The sequence below is a fragment of the Dendropsophus ebraccatus genome, chromosome 9 (genome assembly GCF_027789765.1).
Source record: "Dendropsophus ebraccatus isolate aDenEbr1 chromosome 9, aDenEbr1.pat, whole genome shotgun sequence".
Taxonomy (NCBI): domain Eukaryota; kingdom Metazoa; phylum Chordata; class Amphibia; order Anura; family Hylidae; genus Dendropsophus; species Dendropsophus ebraccatus.
The window spans coordinates 9,599,902-9,609,255 of NC_091462.1; positions in this window are offsets into that span (position 1 = coordinate 9,599,902).

Below are 9,354 nucleotides of genomic sequence, written 5' to 3' on the forward strand. Positions count from 1 at the left end.
TCCCGAGTGCCGGCCGCCCTCTGCAGCGTCATCCGAAGCTCAGCCGCGATTGGCTGAGCATAACTGTGCTCAGCCAATCGCGGCTGAGCAGCTGATGACGTGGCCGCGTCATCAGCCGCTCAGCCGCGATTGGCTGAGCACAGTTATGCTCAGCCAATCGCGGCTGAGCTTCGGATGACGCTGCAGAGGGCGGCCGGCACTCGGGAAGATCCGCCAAGCTCCCGAAGAAGACGTCACTGCTGACGATCGGAGACCGTGGACGACACGACATGCGGTGAGTATAATGCACCACACTTCCGGGTCTAGCGTGGGTGGGGGGAAACACGGGGAAGGGGGCCATTCACAGACATAACATACATTACAAAGTTGTATAACTTTGTAATGTGTGTTATTCTGTGAATAATTTTTTTTCGCCGGACAACCCCTTTAAGGGTATCTATCAGTAGGGGTGGGGTGTGGGTTTTGAGACCACCACCAATGTTTAGAAAGAAGGGACAGACAGCGCACGTTCTGCCCCTCCGCTATCTCCGCTCCCACTTCTAAAGTAGCAGTAGACACAATTATAATGGAGAATATAGAACTTCGGGTAGACAGGATTGCTGGAAGTCCCATAGGCTCCATTATAATTCTGTCCACCTCCTACTAGCAGTGAGAGCGGAGATGAAGGTGGCAGAGTGCGTGCTGCTAAGCTATTGGCGGGGGTCTCAGCACCCGCACCCCCACTGATACAAACTTCGCTATGACATGTCAGACGTCTGTTTAAATGATAGGTCAGCTGTAAAATGAGTCCCCAATGCTCGGGCTTTGCAGCAGATCCACAGTCCGAACACTTTCCTACAATCAGTCATGTGACTTTATTCACTCTTTAGTTAGTGATGTGACCCCAAACCTCACGTAGCGGAGTGGTGAGAAGTGCTGAGCGCACGGGATTGTTCTGCTGCAGACACAGCGGCGCACTGACCTGGGGACAATCTGAGGACATTCTCATCATCATCTTCATCATCCTCGGACACTTCCTCCTCTAGCGCCAGGCTACTCTATTCTCTACAACTTCCACTTTCTTGTGGTTTTGACATTTTCTTGCGGTTTGCAGAGTTGGTTCTCTCCACGAGTCCACACAGAAAATTCCGGTTATCACAGTCACATGATGGGCTCGTGTACAGGAAAAGGAAACTCTGCAGAAAGTTCATCGGAATATCTGCCCATCACTCTCACACAATGACGTCATCCGGACAGAATATGGCGCTTCATAGTCTGCAGAAATATCCGCATGAAGAGTCTTAGACATTATAATATCAGATTATAAACCCCAAATTAAATAAGAATGTCAGTCGAACCCCATCTACAGGATCTACTACACAGACCCCATAGTGTGACCGCTCTTACAGTATATACCCCATAGTGTGACCGCTCTTACAGTATATACCCCATAGTGTGACCGCACTTACAGTATATACTCCATAGTGTGACCGCTCTTACAGTATATACCCCATAGTGTGACCGCTCTTACAGTATATACCCCATAGTGTGATCGCTCTTACAGTATATACACCATAGTGTGACCGCTCTTACAGTACAGACTCCATAGTGTGACCGCTCTTACAGTACAGACTCCATAGTGTGACCGCTCTTACAGTATATACACCATAGTGTGACCGCTCTTACAGTATATACCCCATAGTGTGACCGCTCTTACAGTATAGACGCCATAGTGTGACCACTCTTACAGTATATACCCCATAGTGTGACCGCTCTTACAGTATAGACGCCATAGTGTGACCACTCTTACAGTATATACCCCATAGTGTGACCGCTCTTACAGTATATACCCCATAGTGTGACCGCTCTTACAGCATATACCCCATAGTGTGACCGCTCTTACAGTATATACCCCATAGTGTGACCGCTCTTACAGTATAGACTCCATAGTGTGACCGCTCTTACAGTATATACAACATAGTGTGACCGCTCTTACAGTATATACCCCATAGTGTGACCGCTCTTACAGTATATACCCCATAGTGTGACCGCTCTTACAGTATAGACTCCATAGTGTGACCGCTCTTACAGTATATACCCCATAGTGTGACCGCTCTTACAGTACAGACTCCATAGTGTGACCGTTCTTACAGTATATACCCCATAGTGTGACCGCTCTTACAGTATATACACCATAGTGTGACCGCTCTTACAGTATATACCCCATAGTGTGATCGCTCTTACAGTATATACCCCATAGTGTGACCGCTCTTACAGTATATACACCATAGTGTGACCGCTCTTACAGTATAGACTCCATAGTGTGACCGCTCTTACAGTATATACCCCATAGTGTGACCGCTCTTACAGTATATACCCCATAGTGTGACCGCTCTTACAGTATATACCCATAGTGTGACCGCTCTTACAGTATAGACTCCATAGTGTGACCGCTCTTACAGTATATACCCCATAGTGTGACCGCTCTTACAGTATATACCCCATAGTGTGACCGCTCTTACAGTATAGACTCCATAGTGTGACCGCTCTTACAGTATATACCCCATAGTGTGACCGCTCTTACAGTATATACACCATAGTGTGACCGCTCTTACAGTATATACACCATAGTGTGACCGCTCTTACAGTATAGACTCCATAGTGTGACCGCTCTTACAGTATATACCCCATAGTGTGACCGCTCTTACAGTATATACCCCATAGTGTGACCGCTCTTACAGTATATACAACATAGTGTGACCGCTCTTACAGTATATACACCATAGTGTGACCGCTCTTACAGTATATACCCCATAGTGTGACCGCTCTTACAGTATATACCCCATAGTGTGACCGCTCTTACAGTATATACTCCATAGTGTGACTGCTCTTACAGTATATACCCCATAGTGTGACCGCTCTTACAGTATATACACCATAGTGTGACCGCTCTTACAGTATATACACCATAGTGTGACCGCTCTTACAGTATAAACCCCATAGTGTGACCGCTCTTACAGTATATACACCATAGTGTGACCGCTCTTACAGTATATACCCCATAGTGTGACCGCTCTTACAGTATATACACCATAGTGTGACCGCTCTTACAGTATATACCCCATAGTGTGACCGCTCTTACAGTACAGACTCCATGGTGTGACCGCTCTTACAGTATATACACCATAGTGTGACCGCTCTTACAGTATATACAACATAGTGTGACCGCTCTTACAGTATATACACCATAGTGTGACCGCTCTTACAGTATAAACCCCATAGTGTGACCGCTCTTACAGTATATACCCCATAGTGTGACCGCTCTTACAGTACAGACTCCATAGTGTGACCGCTCTTACAGTATATACACCATAGTGTGACCGCACTTACAGTATATACACCATAGTGTGACCGCTCTTACAGTATATACCCCATAGTGTGACCGCTCTTACAGTATATACTCCATAGTGTGACTGCTCTTACAGTATATACCCCATAGTGTGACCGCTCTTACAGTATAGACTCCATAGTGTGACCGCTCTTACAGTATATACGCCATAGTGTGACCGCTCTTACAGTATATACCCCATAGTGTGACCGCTCTTACAGTATAGACTCCATAGTGTGACCGCTCTTACAGTATATACAACATAGTGTGACCGCTCTTACAGTGTATATACACCATAGTGTGACCGCTCTTACAGTATATACACCATAGTGTGACCGCTCTTACAGTACAGACTCCATAGTGTGACCGCTCTTACAGTATAGACTCCATAGTGTGACAGCTCTTACAGTATATACACCATAGTGTGACCGCTCTTACAGTGAATACACCATAGTGTGACCGCTCTTACAGTGTATATACACCATAGTGTGACCGCTCTTACAGTATATACACCATAGTGTGACCGCTCTTACAGTACAGACTCCATAGTGTGACCGCTCTTACAGTATAGACTCCATAGTGTGACCGCTCTTACAGTATATACAACATAGTGTGACCGCTCTTACAGTGTATATACACCATAGTGTGACCGCTCTTACAGTACAGACTCCATAGTGTGACCGCTCTTACAGTATAGATTCCATAGTGTGACCGCTCTTACAGTACAGACTCCATAGTGTGACCGCTCTTACAGTATAGACTCCATAGTGTGACCGCTCTTACAGTATAGATTCCATAGTGTGACCGCTCTTACAGTACAGACTCCATAGTGTGACCGCTCTTACAGTATATACTCCATAGTGTGACCGCTCTTACAGTACAGACTCCATAGTGTGACCGCTCTAACAGTACAGACTCCATAGAGTGACCGATCTAACAGTATATACTGCATAGTGTGACCGCTCTTACAGTATAGACTCCATAGTGTGACCGCTCTTACAGTATATACAACATAGTGTGACCGCTCTTACAGTATATACACCATAGTGTGACCGCTCTTACAGTATATACACCATAGTGTGACCGCTCTTACAGTATAGACCCCATAGTGTGACCGCTCTTACAGTATAGACTCCATAGTGTGACCGCTCTTACAGTATAGACTCCATAGTGTGACCGCTCTTACAGTATATACACCATAGTGTGACCGCTCTTACAGTATAAACTCCATAGTGTGACCGCTCTTACAGTATAGACTCCATAGTGTGACCGCTCTTACAGTATATACAACATAGTGTGACCGCTCTTACAGTATATACACCATAGTGTGACCGCTCTTACAGTACAGACTCCATAGTGTGACCGCTCTTACAGTATAGACTCCATAGTGTGACGGCTCTTACAGAACAGACTCCATAGTGTGACTGCTCTTACATTATATACACCATAGTGTGACCGCTCTTACAGTACAGACTCCATAGTGTGACCGATCTAACAGTATATACTCCATAGTGTGACCGCTCTTACAGTATAGACTCCATAGTGTGACCGCTCTTACAGCATATACACCATAGTGTGACTGCTCTTACAGTATAGACGCCATAGTGTTACCGCTCTTACAGTATAGACTCCATAGTGTGACCGCTCTTACAGTATATACACCATAGTGTGACCGCTCTTACAGTATATACACCATAGTGTGACCGCTCTTACAGGACAGACCCCATAGTGTGACCGCTCTTACAGTATAGACTCCATAGTGTGACCGCTCTTACAGTATAGACGCCATAGTGTTACCGCTCTTACAGTATAGACTCCATAGTGTGACCGCTCTTACAGTATATACACCATAGTGTGACCGCTCTTACAGTATAGACGCCATAGTGTTACCGCTCTTACAGTATAGACCCCATAGTGTGACCGCTCTTACAGTATATACCCCATAGTGTGACTGCTCTTACAGTATAGACTCCATAGTGTGACCGCTCCTACAGTATAGACTCCGTAGTGTGACCGCTCTTACAGTATAGACTCCATAGTGTGACCGCTCTTACAGTGTATATACACCATAGTGTGACCGCTCTTACAGTACAGACTCCATAGTGTGACCGCTCTTACAGTATAGATTCCATAGTGTGACCGCTCTTACAGTACAGACTCCATAGTGTGACCGCTCTTACAGTATATACACCATAGTGTGACCGCTCTTACAGTATATACACTATGGTGTGACCGCTCTTACAGTATAGACTCCATAGTGTGACGGCTCTTACAGAACAGACTCCATAGTGTGACTGCTCTTACAGTACACACACCATAGTGTGACCGCTCTTACAGTACAGACTCCATAGTGTGACCGATCTAACAGTATATACTCCATAGTGTGACCGCTCTTACAGTATAGACTCCATAGTGTGACCGCTCTTACAGCATATACACCATAGTGTGACCGCTCTTACAGTATAGACTCCATAGTGTGACCGCTCTTACAGTATATACAACATAGTGTGACCGCTCTTACAGTATATACACCATAGTGTGACCGCTCTTACAGTATATACACCATAGTGTGACCGCTCTTACAGTATAGACCCCATAGTGTGACCGCTCTTACAGTATAGACTCCATAGTGTGACCGCTCTTACAGTATAGACTCCATAGTGTGACCGCTCTTACAGTATATACACCATAGTGTGACCGCTCTTACAGTATAAACTCCATAGTGTGACCGCTCTTACAGTATAGACTCCATAGTGTGACCGCTCTTACAGTATATACAACATAGTGTGACCGCTCTTACAGTATATACACCATAGTGTGACCGCTCTTACAGTACAGACTCCATAGTGTGACCGCTCTTACAGTATAGACTCCATAGTGTGACGGCTCTTACAGAACAGACTCCATAGTGTGACTGCTCTTACATTATATACACCATAGTGTGACCGCTCTTACAGTACAGACTCCATAGTGTGACCGATCTAACAGTATATACTCCATAGTGTGACCGCTCTTACAGTATAGACTCCATAGTGTCACCGCTCTTACAGCATATACACCATAGTGTGACTGCTCTTACAGTATAGACGCCATAGTGTGACCGCTCTTACAGTATAGACGCCATAGTGTGACCGCTCTTACAGTATAGACTCCATAGTGTGACCGCTCTTACAGTATAGACGCCATAGTGTGACCGCTCTTACAGTATAGACTCCATAGTGTGACTGCTCTTACAGTATAGACGCCATAGTGTGACCGCTCTTACAGTATAGACGCCATAGTGTGACCGCTCTTACAGTACAGACTCCATAGTGTGACCGCTCTTACAGTATAGACTCCATAGTGTGACCGCTCTTACAGTATATACACCATAGTGTGACCGCTCTTACAGTATATACACCATAGTGTGACCGCTCTTACAGGACAGACCCCATAGTGTGACCGCTCTTACAGTATAGACTCCATAGTGTGACCGCTCTTACAGTATAGACGCCATAGTGTTACCGCTCTTACAGTATAGACTCCATAGTGTGACCGCTCTTACAGTATATACACCAAAGTGTGACCGCTCTTACAGTATAGACGCCATAGTGTTACCGCTCTTACAGTATAGACCCCATAGTGTGACCGCTCTTACAGTATATACCCCATAGTGTGACTGCTCTTACAGTATAGACTCCATAGTGTGACCGCTCCTACAGTATAGACTCCGTAGTGTGACCGCTCTTACAGTATAGACTCCATAGTGTGACCGCTCTTACAGTGTATATACACCATAGTGTGACCGCTCTTACAGTACAGACTCCATAGTGTGACCGCTCTTACAGTATAGATTCCATAGTGTGACCGCTCTTACAGTACAGACTCCATAGTGTGACCGCTCTTACAGTATATACACCATAGTGTGACCGCTCTTACAGTATATACACTATGGTGTGACCGCTCTTACAGTATAGACTCCATAGTGTGACGGCTCTTACAGAACAGACTCCATAGTGTGACTGCTCTTACAGTACACACACCATAGTGTGACCGCTCTTACAGTACAGACTCCATAGTGTGACCGATCTAACAGTATATACTCCATAGTGTGACCGCTCTTACAGTATAGACTCCATAGTGTGACCGCTCTTACAGCATATACACCATAGTGTGACCGCTCTTACAGTATAGACGCCATAGTGTTACCGCTCTTACAGTATAGACTCCATAGTGTGACCGCTCTTACAGTATATACACCATAGTGTGACCGCTCTTACAGTATATACACCATAGTGTGACCGCTCTTACAGGACAGACCCCATAGTGTGACCGCTCTTACAGTATAGACTCCATAGTGTGACCGCTCTTACAGTATAGACGCCATAGTGTTACCGCTCTTACAGTATAGACTCCATAGTGTGACCGCTCTTACAGTATATACAACATAGTGTGACCGCTCTTACAGTATATACACCATAGTGTGACCGCTCTTACAGGACAGACCCCATAGTGTGACCGCTCTTACAGTATATACCCCATAGTGTGACTGCTCTTACAGTATAGACTCCATAGTGTGACCGCTCCTACAGTATAGACTCCGTAGTGTGACCGTTCTTACAGTATATACACCATAGTGTGACCGCTCTTACAGTACAGACTCCATAGTGTGACCGCTCTAACAGTATAGACCCCATAGTGTGACCGCTTTTACAGTATATACACCATAGTGTGACCGCACTTACAGTATATACACCATAGTGTGACCGCTCTTACAGTATAGACCCCATAGTGTGACCGCTCTTACAGTACAGACTCCATAGTGTGACCGCTCTTACAGTATATACACCATAGTGTGACCGCTCTTACAGTATAGACCCCATAGTGTGACCACTCTTACAGTACTGACTCCATAGTGTGACCGCTCTTACAGCATAGACTCCATAGTGTGACCGCTCTTACAGTATATACTCCATAGTGTGACCGCTCTTACAGTATATACACCATAGTGTGACCGCTCTTACAGTATATTCACCATAGTGACCGCTCTTACAGTATATACTCCATAGTGTGACCGCTCTTACAGTATAAGCTCCATAGTGTGACCGCTCTTACAGTATATACACCATAGTGTGACCGCTCTTACAGTATAGACTCCATAGTGTGACCGCTCTTACAGTATAGACGCCATAGTGTTACCGCTCTTACAGTATAGACTCCATAGTGTGACCGCTCTTACAGTATATACACCATAGTGTGACCGTTCTTACAGTATATACACCATAGTGTGGCCGCTCTTACAGTACTGACTCCATAGTGTGACCGCTCTTACAGTACAGACTCCATAGTGTGACCGCTCTTACAGTATAGACCCCATAGTGTGACCGCTTTTACAGTATATACCCCATAGTGTGACCGCTCTTACAGTATATACACCATAGTGTGACCGCTCTAACAGTATAGACCCCATAGTGTGACCGCTCTTACAGTATATACACCATAGTGTGACCGCTCTTACAGTACAGACTCCATAGTGTGACCGCTTTTACAGTATATACACCATAGTGTGACCGCTCTTACAGTATAGACCCCATAGTGTGACCGCTCTTACAGTATATACACCATAGTGTGACCGCTCTTACAGTAGAGACCCCATAGTGTGACCGCTCTTACAGTATATACTCCATAGTGTGACCGCTCTTACAGCATAGACTCCATTGTGTGACCGCTCTTACAGTATATACTCCATAGTGTGACCGCTCTTACAGTATATACACCATAGTGTGACCGCTCTTACAGTATAGACTCCATAGTGTGACCGCTCTTACAGTATATACTCCATAGTGTGACCGCTCTTACAGTATATACACCATAGTGTGACCGCTCTTACAGTATATACACCATAGTGTGACCGCTCTTACAGTATAGACCCCATAGTGTGACCGCTCTTACAGTATATACACCATAGTGTGACCGCTCTTACAGTATATACACCATAGTGTGACCGC